General features: G+C 39.5%; 1 protein-coding gene across 1 annotated transcript in view; it reads left to right on the plus strand.

Annotated features, from left to right (window-relative positions):
• The window catches only part of LOC143343209 (uncharacterized), a 38606-nt gene that overhangs the window by 746 nt on the left and 21443 nt on the right, over positions 1-16417 (plus strand). The window lies entirely within an intron of this gene.

A 16417-nucleotide genomic window follows, 5' to 3' on the forward strand; every position in this document is an offset into this window, starting at 1 on the left:
GGAAAGCAGTCGCAAACGTTTGCGGACGGAATAGTGGGCAATTGAATTTGTTGTACTCCGCGGCGAACGGCGCCGTATCCTCTATCCCAGCACGGTCAATATTGACTCTCGCTCGGGCCAAAGCCCATCGTAATAAATTATTGACTTCATGGAACCAGACGAGAGCATGAAAGTCCTGCAGTGATCTGCATTAACCGTACGGGCGCATCCTCCCGTACTATTTGCCATAAGGCTCGGAAATTATGTGCAACATAAATCACGTTCGTGATGGGATTACCGTCGCGTACGTACGTCGAACCGTCGGAAATGTTAGTGGCAGATATGTGACAGGGAAAGAATAGATTCTACCAGGCGCGTTTCTCTCCTATTTTATCGCGAAAGCCCCCAACGACAGCAGAAAAATGTATAGGATTGTTTCGTTCGACCTACCCGGGAGTATTCCGCTGTATTATTTATTTTACAGGCAGTTTTACGGTTTAGTCACTTTGCCCTAAACGTAAATTATATAGAAATTTAGATGGGGGAGCTTAGAAGAGTAATGTGCTTTTAATAGTTTTTAACAGAAAATATTTGAGATAAAGATGGATCAGAACGATTTTTTCGTTTCTCTTTTGAAGATCGCGATCACCCTTACCTTCGGAGATATTTGCATAAAAGAAGTACTACAATTACATTGGGATTTGTCTATACGTGTTTGTGGGTAGTTACACGGCTACTGTTTCTGAGCTGCGATCGTCAGACTATACAACGGGTGAACAAAAAATTTTTGTCCAGTAAATGTCTAAAATACAGACATAGAATACATACAAATTTATATTTAGTAGGTACAGCTTGTGTTAATATTTTGTAGGGTATCCACGTACATTTTCAACATATTTGTTATTTTTTACCATTCTTCTCTTGAAACTTTTCCATTCGTGTTTAAAAATCGTTCTTTTAAACGTCGGAATGGTCAGTCGAGGAGTAGATATTATATCTTTTCCTTTCTGTTTGTATATATCTTTCAATAATTATCAGGCTAACTGTAAAACACAAAATTAAGCATTTCATGTTATTTTAGAGCAGAGCACGATAATATTATATCGCCACGAAACATTTTAAAGGCTAATGAAATAAAATGCTTAATGAAAAGGAGATTACGACGTTTTCCATTTTCTATTATGGACTTAACTTTCGTTTCGAACACTTTATGAATGTCAGTTTATCGTCTAAACACGAATCGTTCTACAGTTTCAGAGTTTCTGATAGAAATTCTCATGATTTCTCATTAAAGCACCCAACGTCGGTGTAGCTCCTTATCTGCAAGGGTAATTGTTTCTTAAGCCTCTTACGCGTTCACTGCCCTCGTGTACACATTTAAGTTGCCAACATTAACACTTCGGTTGCTTATAACGTTTTATAAAAATTCGAAACAGATGTTCGAAAACGTAACTCCTACAGACACGTTCTATACACAAAAGCTTAGGAACTAAATTTTACGAGACATAATGTGAATAATTGTCCTTTAAAAAGTGTCGATTATCTACGCTTAATATTTTACATACACGAAAAAGGGATCACTGTGTTATCATTCTACAAAAGCACATTAAAATCGAAGTCGGACAGTTTGCGTTTTTCCCTTGTTAGGGGAGGTTCCTCTTGACACGTCACAAAGGTCCTCCTTCTCTTCTACTCGCTGTCCTTTTCTACATTCGACAGTCGACTCGAGCTGTTTCCGTAATTAGTATCGATCCATCTACTCCATAAACGCCCGGCTAAGGGTCCCATTTTCGGGCATGTATTCCACCTTTACTGTATACAGGGTGTTCGGCCACCCCTGGGAAAAATTTTAATGGGGGATTGTAGGAGCCAAAATAAGACGAAAATCAAGACTATCAACTTCTTGACTGAGGCTTCGTTAAAAAGTTATTAACAACTAAATTACAAAATTTCAAATCGTTCTGGAAAAATTATTTTCGGTTGCAGGGGTCAATTGCAAGCATTTTTGGTCAATAGACATACCGTCGAAATCCTAGCCACTTTCGAGAAAAAAATTCGAGTAGATACAGAAATTTTTAGACGAAATTAAAAAATTTCAAATCATACTAAAAAAATTATATTTAATTACAGGGGTTAATTACAATCATTTTTGGTCATTATACATACCCCTGAAATCCTACTCAGTTTCGAGAAAAAAATTCCTTACCGAAAATATAATTTCTGGCCAAAAATGTCTGCCCGAATTTTCATGCGAATCTTTAAAACGTCATAACTTCTGAACGGTTTGGACGATTTTAATGTTTAAAAAAGCAAACTACGCGTATTTTGATGGAGAATATGTACAAATCGCAAAAATACTCGAAAAATTGATTCTTCAGTCCGTAAAATGAGAAAAACCCCATAAAAATGATCCAATTTTCAAACAGCCATAACTCTTACAATAACGAATATATTTCAATGAAACTTTTTTCTGGAGTAGAGCTCATGGGTACCTACAAAAAAGTATTAGACAACTTTTCTGTAGGGCGTCAAACAAAATTTCTAAAAATGAAAAAGGAATTTTTAAGAAAAATCGAGAGGGTAGGTGCCTAAATTTTTCGGCGAATAAAAAAAATTTCAAATTGTTCTAAATAAATTATTTCTAGGTTCTGGGGTTAAGTACAACCATTTTTGGTGAATACACATACCCCCGAAATCCTACCCACTTTCTAGAAAAAAATTCAAGGTGTGAAATTTTTCGACGGGGGAAAAAAAATTTCAAATCGTTTTGGAAAAATTATTTTTGGTTACGGGGGTCAATTATAATCATTTTTGGTGAATAGTCATACCCCCGAAATCTTGCGCATTTTGGAGAAAAAAATTCAGAACGGTCGGAACTTTAAACGTTAATAACTTTTTAACGAAGCTTCCATCAACAAATTGGTATTCTTGATTTTCGTTATATTTTGGCCTCTAGAATCACCCATTAAATTTTTTCCCAGGGTTGGCCGAACACTCTGTATAGAGCAAGGGACTCTTTCCCTCATTTATAATGTAGGTAGAGCAAGCAAGCCGCATACCTGATTTCCCTATATTTCATGCGTCTTATTGCCCTATCTTCTTTCCGTTTACACTAAGAATTATCAGCGGTTATTATTTCTATGCTTATATTTACCGTATTCTTGTTTCTTAGATAGGTAATGCACACTGTGAAACTGGTATTTACGATAACTGTATGCTTTATTACACGACATATTTGTTTTTTACGAATTTTCATCTCAAGATAATGTTCGGTATCAACGAGTTACATACTTCCTATGACAGTATTTTTATTTAATATCAGGTATACTCTCAGTGCTTCTCACTTTCGTCCGCAATAAACAGACATGAGAGTCGATAATTCTTGGAACAGTAACCTCCCTCGATACAGTTCACTGTATTTCCAATTAATGACAAAACACTCGTTTAACAAAATACTAAACGGAGATGAGACCTTTTTCGCTTCTTTTCTCGATCAATTACGAAAGTATCGGCTATTCTTTCCCGCGATGATATATCTTCAAAATCGATTCGATCGGCCCGGGGGGGTGGGGGAGGGGGTTGGTTAAACGCAATTAAGGAAATCGTTGCTCGAAAGCGAACCGCCGCGGATCGAATGGGAAGAAGAGAAACGCTCGCGCGATGGAAAAAGAGAGAAAACACGTGCGAGTCGACGACGGGGACTCTCTATTGCCGGTGTAATAATCCGCGACAGGAATGGTTATGCTCTTAACACGCAGCATCGTGTATGCAAAAGTAAACACGTCGGGCCTGTTGAACACGAGAGCACACGCGCGCGGTTCGATCGTGTGTGCGTTCCACCTTTTCTTTCCTTCAATTTTTTTTTCCCCCCCCTCTCCCCCTCCCACCCCCGCTCGAACAGTCCTGCCAGTCCCTTTTCACCCCTCACGGTCGGTGACTAACACACAAAGCAGACGGTGCCCTTACCATAAATCGCCAACGCACGGCGGGGGGAAAAAAAAAAAAATGAGGAGCCACTGCGCGCGATCGTGTTCATGTTCTCGCAACGTGTACGTGGCTGCTGCGTGGGCGACCCCATCGAATGGGATATCGAGTGCCTTGGGACCAACGGAAAAGTGCACAGTGCACTTTAAGCTTCCAAGGCGTGCGTCGAATTACGAATACTCTTATGGAAATTTATCTTCTTGTCAGCACGCGCGCGGTTTACTCTTACTGATGCTTTTACCGGCATCGAGGTACAGTAAAATTACGATTATCCGGCATACTTGGGGCTGGGGCAATGCCAGAGAGTAAAACATGCCGGATAATTAGACTATACCTACATATGAGGCGATAAAAACGAGGAATTGGACCATCTTTATGAGGGTTTTCTCACTTTACGGGGTTAAAGAGTAGCTTTTTGAATATTTTTGGAATTTCTATATATTCTTGGTTAAAATACGCGTCGTTTGCTTTTTTAAACATTAAAATCCTCCAATCCGTTCAGAAGTTATGACGTTTCAAAGATACGCATTTTTACATTTCTGGCCATACATTATATTTTCAGTAATGAATTTTTTTCTCGAAAGTGGGTAGCATTTCGGGGGTATGTTTATTCACCAAAAATGATTGGAATTAACCCCTGCAAACGAAAATAATTTTTCCAGGACGATTTGAAATTTTTTTTTTCCGAGGCACCTACCTAGCCCTGTCGATTTTTCTTAAAAATTCCTTTTTCATTTTTACTAATTTTGTTTGATGCCCTAGAGAAAAGTTGTCTAATACTTTTTTGTAGGTACCCATGATCTCTACTTCAGAAAAAAGTTTCATTGAAATATATTCGTTTTTGTAAGAGTTATGGCTGTTTGAAAATTGGACCATTTTTATGGGGTTTTTCTCATTTTGCGGTGTCAAGGAGCAACTTTTCGAATATTTTTGCGATTTCTACATATTCTTCATCAAAATACGCGTTATTTGCTTTTTCAAACATTAAAATCGTCCAATCCGTTCAGAAGTTATGGCATTTTAAAGGTACGCATGAAATTTCGGGCAAACACTTCCGGCCTCACATTAGATTTTCGGTGAGGAATTTTTTTCTCGAAACTGAGTAGGATTTCGGGGGTATGTCTAATGACGAAAAATGATTGTAATTAACCCCTGTAACTAAATATAATTTTTTTAGAATAATTTGAAATTTTTTAATTTCGTCGAAAAATTTTAGCACCTATTTGAATTTTTTTCTCGAAAGTGCTTAGGAATTCAGGGGTATGTCTATCGACCAAAAATGATTGTAATTAACCCCTGTAACTAAATATAATTTTTTTAGAACAATTTGCAATTTTTTAATTTCGTCGAAAAATTTTAGCACCTATTTGAATTTTTTTCTCGAAAGTGCTTAGGAATTCAGGGGTATGTCTATCGACCAAAAATGTTTGTAATTAACCTCTGCAACTAAAAATAATTTTTTTAGAACAATTTGCAATTTTTTAATTTCGTCGAATAGTTTGTCCACCTCCTAGCATTTGCTAATGGACAGAACTGCGTTGTGCCATTCGCAAATTTTCGAAAATATTCTTGCAAATTTGACTGTTTATTTGCACATCTATTTAGCGTAGATCAAATTGTAAATAGAGTTTTCTCCAGAATAGTTGGTCAGAAATTCCTATTAGAACGCTAATATAATAAATTAACGGTCAGCGGCGTTCGTTTGAATGCTGCTTGACCACGGTCGAAGGATTTATTTGTCTAAAGACAGGGAAACGAAGCGATTCACTGCGCGTAAAAATAACACAATCTTCGAAACGCCTGTACGTGTTTGCTCGCGCAGGCTACAACCATTTCCAGGCGGCAGGTCTATTTGTTGAGAGACCCTCACGTAGGAAAGGAGAATCGAGAAGAGAACGAAGGGTGGCTGTTCGATTGGGACTCGCTATATACAGGGTGTTCCGGTAAAAACATACCACTTTAGTACCTTCGTTATTTTAACGCTTTTGCTCAAATTGTATCATTAAAGAAAGGAATACCTATCTTCGTGGTGTTACATACGTTGCCCTTCAGGTTGTCATAGTCATGCTTGAATATTGCCATAGGAACCTACGCTGAATAGGCTTTCCTTTTCCCATCTCTCATCAACAGAACAAATCTGAGAGTCATAATCCAATTTAGATCGAACCAAGACTATCGCGATAATCTTCGAAAGCATATTCTTAGTATTTAAAACATCCAAAGGTACGAAGACGGTTTCCAACGGGACACCCTGTATTACGTGCTCTGTACGTATGTACGTGCTGACTGCTTTGTATATAAGTAGACACGTGCATAAATAGCAGTGCTTAAAGACAGAACGAAAGCGTGTGCAGATATTGGCACGTGAGTAACGCGAGCACGCGCGTTTTAACGATTTCTGACGTTTCTAATTCTTCCTTTTCTTCTGCCTCGCCTTCCTGGTTCGAACGAGTCAAAAGAACGACGCGTTCCCGCTCGAGAGGCTATAAACGGCCTTTAGTGGCGAGTGATCGTACCCTTTCTTCCTCGAAACCTCTCCCGTTTGCCAATTCTTTGACGAGAGTCGCTGACTGAACGAGGAGCTCCTCTCCTCGAGGTCGATCAACGCGAAGAAACTCGCGTCCCTCTCTTACGATGTGACGTAAGAGCTTGCGATCGTTTTCGCGTATACGTAATACCAGACGCAGGACCCTCGAACTCGAAGATCTCGTCGTTTCGAGTATTATAATCGGTACACGTTTTCCACGAAGCTAACGTCGAGTATCGTGTTTCTTCTCGCAGGAATCCGCATCCCTTCGGGTTTCTTTCCGTGGCTCCCGTGGAATCGCGCGTGGAGTCGTAATTAGTGGCAATTAGTCCACGGTAAAATAAACCACCGACCGCGAGCTCCGAGACAGCATGACGATGCAAAGAAAGGAAACCTCTCGGTACGAAACGAATCGTAAATAACAGGCCAGTACCGGATTCCGTTCGGTCTGAGAACAATTAAGAAAAATACGAGTTTACGCGTACGTGTTGCAGGAATTATTACAGACCCGTGATCAATCGGGGACGCGAGGTATGCAAACAAGGTGGAATAATTACTGCAGCCATCCATTGCAATTAAGGCTTCGAGAAGTTATTCTAACTGTTTGTATCGGGTGCTATTCTCTATTTTTTTCAGACGTGCACCGTTACATCGATTCATCTCGGAGGGTTCGCCGGTAAACGCGAAACGAGTATTTCTGCAATTTGGCGTAAAAGGCGTCTAATTTATTTGTCGGGGAAAAACTGGTCGTGTGAGATCCTCTTCTTCTTCTAAGTTTAACATCGCATCTTGAAATACGGTGTTATTATTCTGATATATGTAAATCGGTAGATCCGAGGAATTTCACAGTATTTTTTATTGCGATTCTTTGATGTAGTGTCCGATTTGATGTCCTCGTTTTTGCTGGTTGAATGTTTTGCACTCGTATCGAGTGTGATTTGTCGTTAAAAATGTGATTTTTACGTGGCTGATACACTGCGACTCGTAACTATAAAATCACTCTAAAATTTTCAATTTTCGTTTGGAGCATTGTTGTTCGAAGAATCTGGTAATAAACAATTACAACAGCGCGGGACGAGGTACAAAATACAACACGAAAAAATCTAATAAGCATGAAAAATCGACTGATCGAAATTCTTGAAAGTAAGGGAGGTCACACGCGTTACTAAATTATTGTTAGAACTTATTCGATCTTTTGTAGAATTTGTTTAATAAGAATACCCCGTTATTACGGTTTTATAGTCGTTTCAGATATGGTACACTTTGCTTTTCGTTGTTTCAACAGCAAAATATAATGATCGAAAGAGTGGTTTTATAGTTATGACACGCAGCGTGTGTTTGTCGATCATAAATACGTTTCCCTTGGTAGTTGGTCGGTCGCGTACGCGATTGTTGGATGCTCGTCGGTTGCAATTTGTTTTTCCCATGCTCATCTGGTACCGTAAACCGGACGATCGTGCACGGATTCGGAAAATCCATCGTGGCTCTTGATTCCAGGCTATAGTTACGGTACACAGCATCCTTTCGCGAATATAGTGACATAATAGGCAAACGTCCAGGCCGATGCACCGTTATGCAGAATGGTGCTGAGGTCAAAGAGCCGGCACGGATGGGAGAGAAGAAGCGGAGTCTGGGATGCGTTCGAAGTGCATCGGATATGCTCGTTCGGCCGGTTCGCTCATGAATATTTTAAGAGTCGTGAGATCCACCAGATACACAAAAAATAACGTTCCACGGCGGAGTTTAGCGCCGCGAACGAATCCACGAGAACGTTCGTGTTCTCGATTTCGAAACATTATTTTAATCCGACCGGCTGCGAACTCGTTTAATTGGACTTGTATTTCAAGATTAGTTTTCGAGATCGATGTTACGCGCATGCGTTCACGGCCTTAATCGAATCGGCTGCCGTTTTCTTAATTTTCCTTAACAACAAATCAATTAACAAGGATTGTTCGTGCTCGGTTGGTAATTTATCGAGAGACGGTGTTTACGGTCGTTGCACTCGTTCGTATTCCATCGAGCGTCGTCTTATGCAATTAGAGTTGGCGGTTTTCTAATACCGCTTATCGCGGGAGAAACTTGTCCTCGCTGGTGTTTCAATCGTGGCCATTGACACTGACCTAATAAGGGTTAAATGAATTGTTCCTGAACGTCCATTCACCGCAGCACGCGTCTCCATTGGGGCGTTGTGCTCGTATACGCGCATTTAAATCGCATTCCTGTTGCACGCAGCTCGTCGACGGCAATCGTTTAGGGGCGTTCAATAATAAATCTCCCCCGGGGATATATCTGCGGATTGTTAACGGTTGATCGATAAATGTCTGTCGCGAACACGTGTTCGAATGCCCGATAAAACGCCAGCTTTCGCTTTATCGCGTCTCTCCTACGCGTTCCCTGTTATTTGCATTCTACAGATTCTCGCGGCATATAGCGTAGATTAGATGTGTGCGTTATGCTGTGCTCGTTTGCGTCGTCCAATCTGCTTTATACGAGTCAGACCCGAAATTTATTTGAAACGATGTATTTTACATTTTTTATTCGATCGATTAATAGTATATTGAACTACTGTTTATTGGAGGAAATAAAATTTATTTTTCAATTGACAAATTTTAGTATTACCAACGCTAATATTCATTACATTAATATGGTAACCCTTTGCACTCTACTGGCGATTCGAGTTTTATTTATGATAACACAAATTGAGTTTAGAAAATATGTGATTAACATTTTTCACTTTCAAAAGTCACATCACAAAATTGCAATCGGTATTGTTAGTTATTCAGATTAATAAAGATTCTTGGAGCGCAAAGGGTTAATATCCAATTGTAATAATAGAGGCCAAAATATAACGAAAATCAAGAATACCAATTTGTTGATGAAGGCTTCGTTAAACAGTTATTAACGTTTAAAGTTCCGACCGTACTGAATTTTTTTCTCCAAAATGCGCAAGATTTCGGGGGTATGTCTATTCACCAAAAATTATTGTAATTGACCCCCGCAACCGAAAATAATTTTTCCAAAACGATTTGAAATTTTTTTTTTTCCCTCGAAAAATTTCACACCTTCCTGAATTTTTTTCTCGAAAGTGCGTAGGATTTCAGGGGTATGTCTATTCACCAAAAATGATTGTACTTAACCCCAGAATCTAGAAATAATTTTTTTAGAACGATTTGAAATTTTTTTTATTCGCCGAAAAATTTAGGCACCACCCTCCTGTTCATTTTTCTTAAAAATTCCTTTTTCATGTTTAGTAATTTTGTTTGACGCCCTACAGAAAAGTTGTCTAATACTTTTTTGTAGGTACCCATGAGCTCTACTTCAGAAAAAAGTTTCATTGAAATATATTCACAATTGTAGGAATTATAGCTGTTTAAAAATTGGACCATTTTTATGGGGTTTTTCTCATTTTCCGGTGTCAAGGATCAACTTTTCGAATATTTTTGCTATTTCTACATATTCTCCATCAAAATACGCGTAGTTTGCTTTTTTAAACATTAAAATCGTCCAATCCGTTCAGGAGTTATGACGTTTTAAACATTCGCATGAAAATTCGGGCAGACATTTCTGGCCAGAAATTATATTTTCGGTAAGGAATTTTTTTCTCGAAAATGCGCAGGATTTCGAGGGTATGTGTATTCACCAAAAATGATTGTAATTGATCCCCGCAACCAAAAATAATTTTTTTAGAACGATTTGAAAAATTTTTTTTTCGCCGAAATATTTCAGCGCCTATCCGATTTTTTTTCTCGAAAGTGGATAGAATTTCGAAGATATGTGTATTCACTAAAAATGATTGTAATTGATCCCCGCAACCAAAAATAATTTTTCCAGGACGATTTGAAATTGTAGAATTTAATTGTTATTAACTTTTTAACGAAGCTTCCATCAACAAATTGGTATTCTTGATTTTCGTCTTATTTTGGCCTCTAGAATCCCCTATTAAAATTTTTCCCAGGTGTGGCCGAACACCTTGTATAAAATTATCAATAATATTTCGACAGTCTCTCAGAACAGTATCAACGATATAGTCAGAAACAAAGTATATTAACCAGAGCAATATTTCGTCTCGCTATCAGAAGTCGGTTAAGGGATGAGAAATTACAAATTCGACTCGCGTCGATAATGGACAATCCGGCTTTTTCCTTTTTAACTTACCGCTATGTGGTTAGTTTTGCGCATAATCAGCCGGTCGGCATCCTTTTCATTATTCCGTAGAGGCATCGTAAATACCTAAAAAGGAAGAAACGCGACGACGTTACCGTGCTTAACGCGCCCCAAGACCGTCGCCGGTAACGTCCACGCGAGAAATTCGTTCCACTTTTCCCGGTCGGTCGTAAAATTTAATGCGTATTGTTTTCGTTCGCTAAATTTATCCAGTAATTATTCCGACATGTTGCGTGCCTGGTATTAATCTTCCTGCGGGGTATAGTTTCGTCGTGGATTTACGAGCTCGCGCACGACCAGGGACAAGCTGATTTTCTACCCGGTGGTCCTCGGTTTCTTGTCAACCGGCCGAGTCGCGTCTCTGCTTTTTCCCGCGTAAGTGCCACTTGCGATCGGGACGTTTCATGCGAGAGGAGGGTAAAAAAAAAAGCTTGCAAGGACAATGGAGGGAGGAATAAAGGGAGCCACACGGAACGAGCACTTCTCAAAATAATTGATTGACCCGGAGGAGTAGCCTCTTGAAATATTTGGGGTTACTGGAACGAACGCGTCCCTTGCAGCGACTCTCTGGCATATATTCGTAATGATACAGGATATAGAGTGGCGTGTACTCGAAGTTACAAATCAATTTTAAAGCTATACTGGGCGTTCCTTTTAAGAGATTGCAAAAAATCTCGAATACGTGCGATTTAACAGATTTATTTCGGAATCATATTGCACGTAAAAAGATGCACTTCGTATGAAACATTTTTTCATAAATTTAGTATTCTTTAACACTTTGACTGTCACGTCACGTCATGGTACTAGAAAAATTCATTCTCAAATTAAGACGTCGAGGGAAATAAATTTGGATGGAATTTGTGAATTTTAACAAGGTTACGAAAATATGTACTGAATCAAATGTTAGGTTGTGTAGCTTACAATGGTGTAAAATAAAAATTTTAATCTTGCAGAATATTATACAGTTTTCATCTGGCAGTGAACGTGTTATGATACCACATCTGGTAGGCTTGCATCTTCGAGTAGTATTAATAGATTGAGATCCAGAATGTTTCGATATTTCTCTCCGTCAAATGTAATAGAGACAAGCATAGCTACTACGATTGTATCTACAAATGTATCTGACAATGTGCTGTCAAAACAGGATAAGTTTGCCACTGAATTCCTAGCCATAGAGATTCTGTATCGTTTAGATAGCGAGTGCAATGGAATATTTAACAGTTGCAGAAAAAACGACTCTTCTTTATGGAAACATTGAAGGAATTTGTGGTACCTTGAAAAAAGATGTCCATCACGTACTCAACTTAAATAAAACACCCTGTACACGTCTGTAGAAAAATGCAGATGCAATCCTAACGTGAACATTTTCCATATCCCAAAAAATGAGAATCAATGCATTTGTTTTTTTTTTTTAATTAAAATATCAAAATAATTTTAATCAGGAATATATCTGTTAAACGCCAGGCCCAGTGACACGATTTCCGTCGTATGGGTCGTTGGTAAAAGGTTGAATCGCAGAAGGGTTAAGTTAAAGTCGTAAGGTCGTTTGGGGGATCATATTCGAGGGTAGATTGGCGTGAAATTGGAATTAGGAGACAGAACGCGAATAATATCGAGTTACGGTATATGGGATACGTTACTCGATTCGTGATATTGAATAGAGCTAACGGTTTTAGTCGCGCGTTTAAGTTTCCTCGGGGCTCCAGCTGCGGGCACCGTTAATTAATCAACGAAAGTGATTACTTGTAGGCGCTGATTGTCTCTCGGAAAGTCTTGGCTCGCTTATCCCGTGCGTGTTGAATGGTACACACGCGAACGTGGTCAGATTAATGGCGTTGAAGCTATTAAGCGAGATTGACGAGCGTGGCTTAACGGGAACGGTTTGACGTTGGAAACCGACACAAAAAGAAACAGCCGGCGTTGCATTACTCAACATGAAAATTAACCAGGCCTGTTCGACGCCCTTCCTGCTCTACCCTGCGTATCTCTAGGGGTGCAATTACGCAATAAGAAAGAAAGAATGATCGTTTCCTTTGCGTAGTTAAACGAGTCGGGATGATCGTTGCAATCGCGTCTTTCTACCGTGACGCGTGTTTGCTCGAACTTGGCTCAACAACTCTGACCCGAATTAGATTCGTACAACTGGAATTACACGGATGGTTAAATTTCATTGTCGAAACATTGAATGCCCTATTCAATTTGCTAGCCAGTTTAAAAGTAATTTATCGCTGTCGTTTGTTATCGATGGACGAATTGTGTTCGTGGAATTGGCGAGCGGTTATCGCGTCGATCGATCTGATAAAATTATCGGAGAGAGAATTTTACGCGACACAGTCAGATGAACAAAAACCGTTTTACGTTACTCGTAAAGGAGGATCGCGGAGTATCGATGTGAAAATATTCACGCATGCGGAGTCGACTTCATACGAATTCTTTTTTCTTTTTTTTCAAAGCTTATCCACGGGTTTCTGCGTAATTCGTTGCGTTCGATCCGTGAAAGAGTACTTTGGGTCAGCGTTCTTTACACTTTGGTAGAGTTTCGAAAACTTACGGTACCTTGCGATCAGCGTGACGAAGCGTTTAATCGAAAAGAAATGGCCATTTGTCGCGGCGATACTAACGATGACTATTCGGATATAAGTGCTATTGACGCGTCTTCAAATGCATAGATGACAAGAAAATTTGTAGTTACCTCAGTGTGTTAACTCATAGGCAGGAAATAACGGTTTGCGTAACTGTAATGTCGTTTTTATTGCATATATTTTATTACGTTTCCATCGACTCATGTGATTTTCTTCCAGTGAGCAGGTATTAACACTAGAAGTTACCGAAGTGGTCAAAACGACACATTAGTAGTTTCTAATTAAAATTGTAAAAAAGTTACTTCACTGGATTCCTGAATACCGTAGTTTCTTTTGTAAGAAAACGAGCAAACATTTATTTCCATTGCATTATTCGTTTCTTCGAGTACATATATGTCGTTTTAATTTCTTTGATACATATAAATACACCATAATTGCTGATAGTTCTAGTGTTAATACGTTCAATGCTATGCCTTTAAATGCTGCGTGTCCGTAGGGAATTCACGGCCCCTAGTAATTACGTACACAGATTATAAAAAATTCCTAATTTGACAGGAGAATATGTTACTTGTTCTCATAAAATTAATACAGACAGTAGTTTAACGTATAATTTTAAAGTTAATTCTTGAACGCCCCTTATCTTTTGCTACCTTGTTTAAATTTGATACTGTCGTTAATCTCTTTTATTCTGGAAAAACGAACCGAACCGTGACCATATTACTTTCTCCGTGTAATCCTTTAAGCCGCGCGGTACGTGGAAAAAAGGTCGTTTACGGACTATATACCGGTGGTGCGCGGCCAATTATCGGTGATAACGCTGTTTCGGCTTCCTCCCCTCGCCCCTCCCAGCTTTTTCCCCCTCCTACGAATTTCTCCTCTCGGCATTCGCTCGAAACGTGTAATCAAAGTTTACTGCCGAAGATACGTAATGACAGGGTCAGGTCTAGCGCGGAATTAACGATCTGGGAATGGAGCTTTGGGCACACCGTGTTTCGCGGCCTTGCAATTACGTTTCATACACCCTTCCGCGATAAAACGGACCGACGCAAGTAATTCGCGAGCTTTTACTCTCGTCTCTTATTTCGTAATCGCTGCTATCAATCTTTATCTTGTAATGGACACGGGAACTTACACGAATTACGAACCCGATAGCATAATTTATGAGATCGAACCAACGTAGAGGTTCGACGCGTTAAATATCGTGGAACTGATCCAGAACTTGTTCCACCGGCACTGACAAGTGGAATTTATTGCTGTGCGGGATTAGAATGATGTTTGAGAAGGCATACAGAGGATCAAATAACCGGTCAAATGATCAGTCTTTCTTTTTCTCTTTTACAAAGTAATGTAGTTCTAATTTAGATATAGAAGAGAGCATAAATTATAATAGTTGTTACATGCATTGAATACAAGATGAAATGCCCTTTGTGTATACGAATTCATGGCATACAAATTTAAATTAATTTTCGATTAAATAAACAATTTATGATCCAGTGTTATCGCGCACCAGTCGTATGATCAATAGGAAATGCTGAAACTTCTTTGGGTGCATAGTGTCAAAGTAAATTTAAAAATAAGTATAAAAGACAGCATAAATTATAATAGTTGGTATAGTCATTGGATAGAGGATGAAATGCCCTTTAAAATGAGCGTTTGTACGAGTCGATAGCTCAATTAGTTCCGGAGATATGAGAATTTTAGTTTCAAGTCGATGCGGTGGCTAGTTTCGGAGATATAAGGATCCGAAGCTTTGTTTACGTTTGAATGAACTCGCGCGCGCGACAATAGTAAACAGTGCGTAGTAAATTCTTGGAAATACTACGCCCCGAAACTAGGTCACGTACGACAGTCACGAGTCACGTACGAAAAAGAGAGGTCCGGCGCGACGCGTCAGACGAAGACAGAGATAGTTAAATTAAGAAAAATTACCTTTTACATAAATTACGATATCTCGAAAACGGAAAGTCCGATCGACAAAAACCAAAAACCATTTTAAAGGGGAGACCTCACCGCTTCTAACAGTGGCTCAATTTTGGATAAAACACTAGTAGTTTCAGAATTGCACGGGTCTAAAGTTTTAGTATTTTTAATACGCGTGAATAGGCTATTATACGCGAGCCGGACAGTGGGACAGTTGAATTAAGAAAAATTACCTTTTACATAAATTACGATATCTCGAAAACGAGAAGTCGGATCGTCAAAAACCAAAAACCACTTTAAAGGGGAGGCCTTGCCGCTTCTAACAGTGGCTCAATTTTGGATAAAGCACTAGTAGTTTCAGAATTGCACGGGTCTAAAGTTTTAGTATTTTTAATACGCGTGAATAGGCTATTATACGCGAGCCGGACAGTGGGACAGTCGAATTAAGAAAAATTACCTTTTACATAAATTACGATATCTCGAAAACGGAAAATTCGATCGACAAAAACCAAAAACCACTTTAAAGGGGAGACCTTGGCGCTTCTAACAGTGGCTCAATTTTGGATAAAGCACTAGTAGTTTCAGAATTGCACGGGTCTAAAGTTTAACTATTTTTAATACGCGTCGTTAGACTGTTCCAAGTGGAAACTGAAGTTTCTCTCCTTTTTAAGATTGCATTAATTACTCGTACTCGTAGTAGCTCAATATTATGATTTAATAAACGAAATGTGAATCTGCATAACAATTTTTACCAGTGTTTCGTCACCGATGTTCGCGACGTTGCGTAATACCACGGTGAAATGTTAACGGATCGCAAATTTCCGTTGACGGGCGTAATAATCCTATTGAAGAATCGACAGGAAGCGTTCGTGGTCCGGTACATCCGACGATCCGGCCGGATAATGGCTTTTGTTAATCGTGATCGGTCAGAATGGAGCTGGTTGGCCGGCTCTGGCTCCCCGTCGGATTCTTTTGGCTCCTTTTTCTCGACGCGGTTGCTTGAATGGGGGTTCGCGTTAGGTCCTGCGGCAGGAAGGCCGAGAGAAAAGGAAAGAAAGCAAAAGGGATCCTTGAGACAAATGGCGGTTGGCGGGGAAGGGAAGAAAGAGAAAAAAGAAAAACAGCCAGCGGATGTTTCGGACGCGGCTTTGCTGCTCTATGTTCAGGCTGCACCTTTCCTCTCCTCGCTTACTTTCGCGTCGACCTACGTCTCCCTGGTATTCTTCTTTCTATTGTTTCCGTGTCTCATCCGCGATCGATT

The sequence above is a fragment of the Colletes latitarsis genome, chromosome 7, assembly GCF_051014445.1.
Source record: "Colletes latitarsis isolate SP2378_abdomen chromosome 7, iyColLati1, whole genome shotgun sequence".
Taxonomy (NCBI): Eukaryota; Metazoa; Arthropoda; class Insecta; order Hymenoptera; family Colletidae; genus Colletes; species Colletes latitarsis.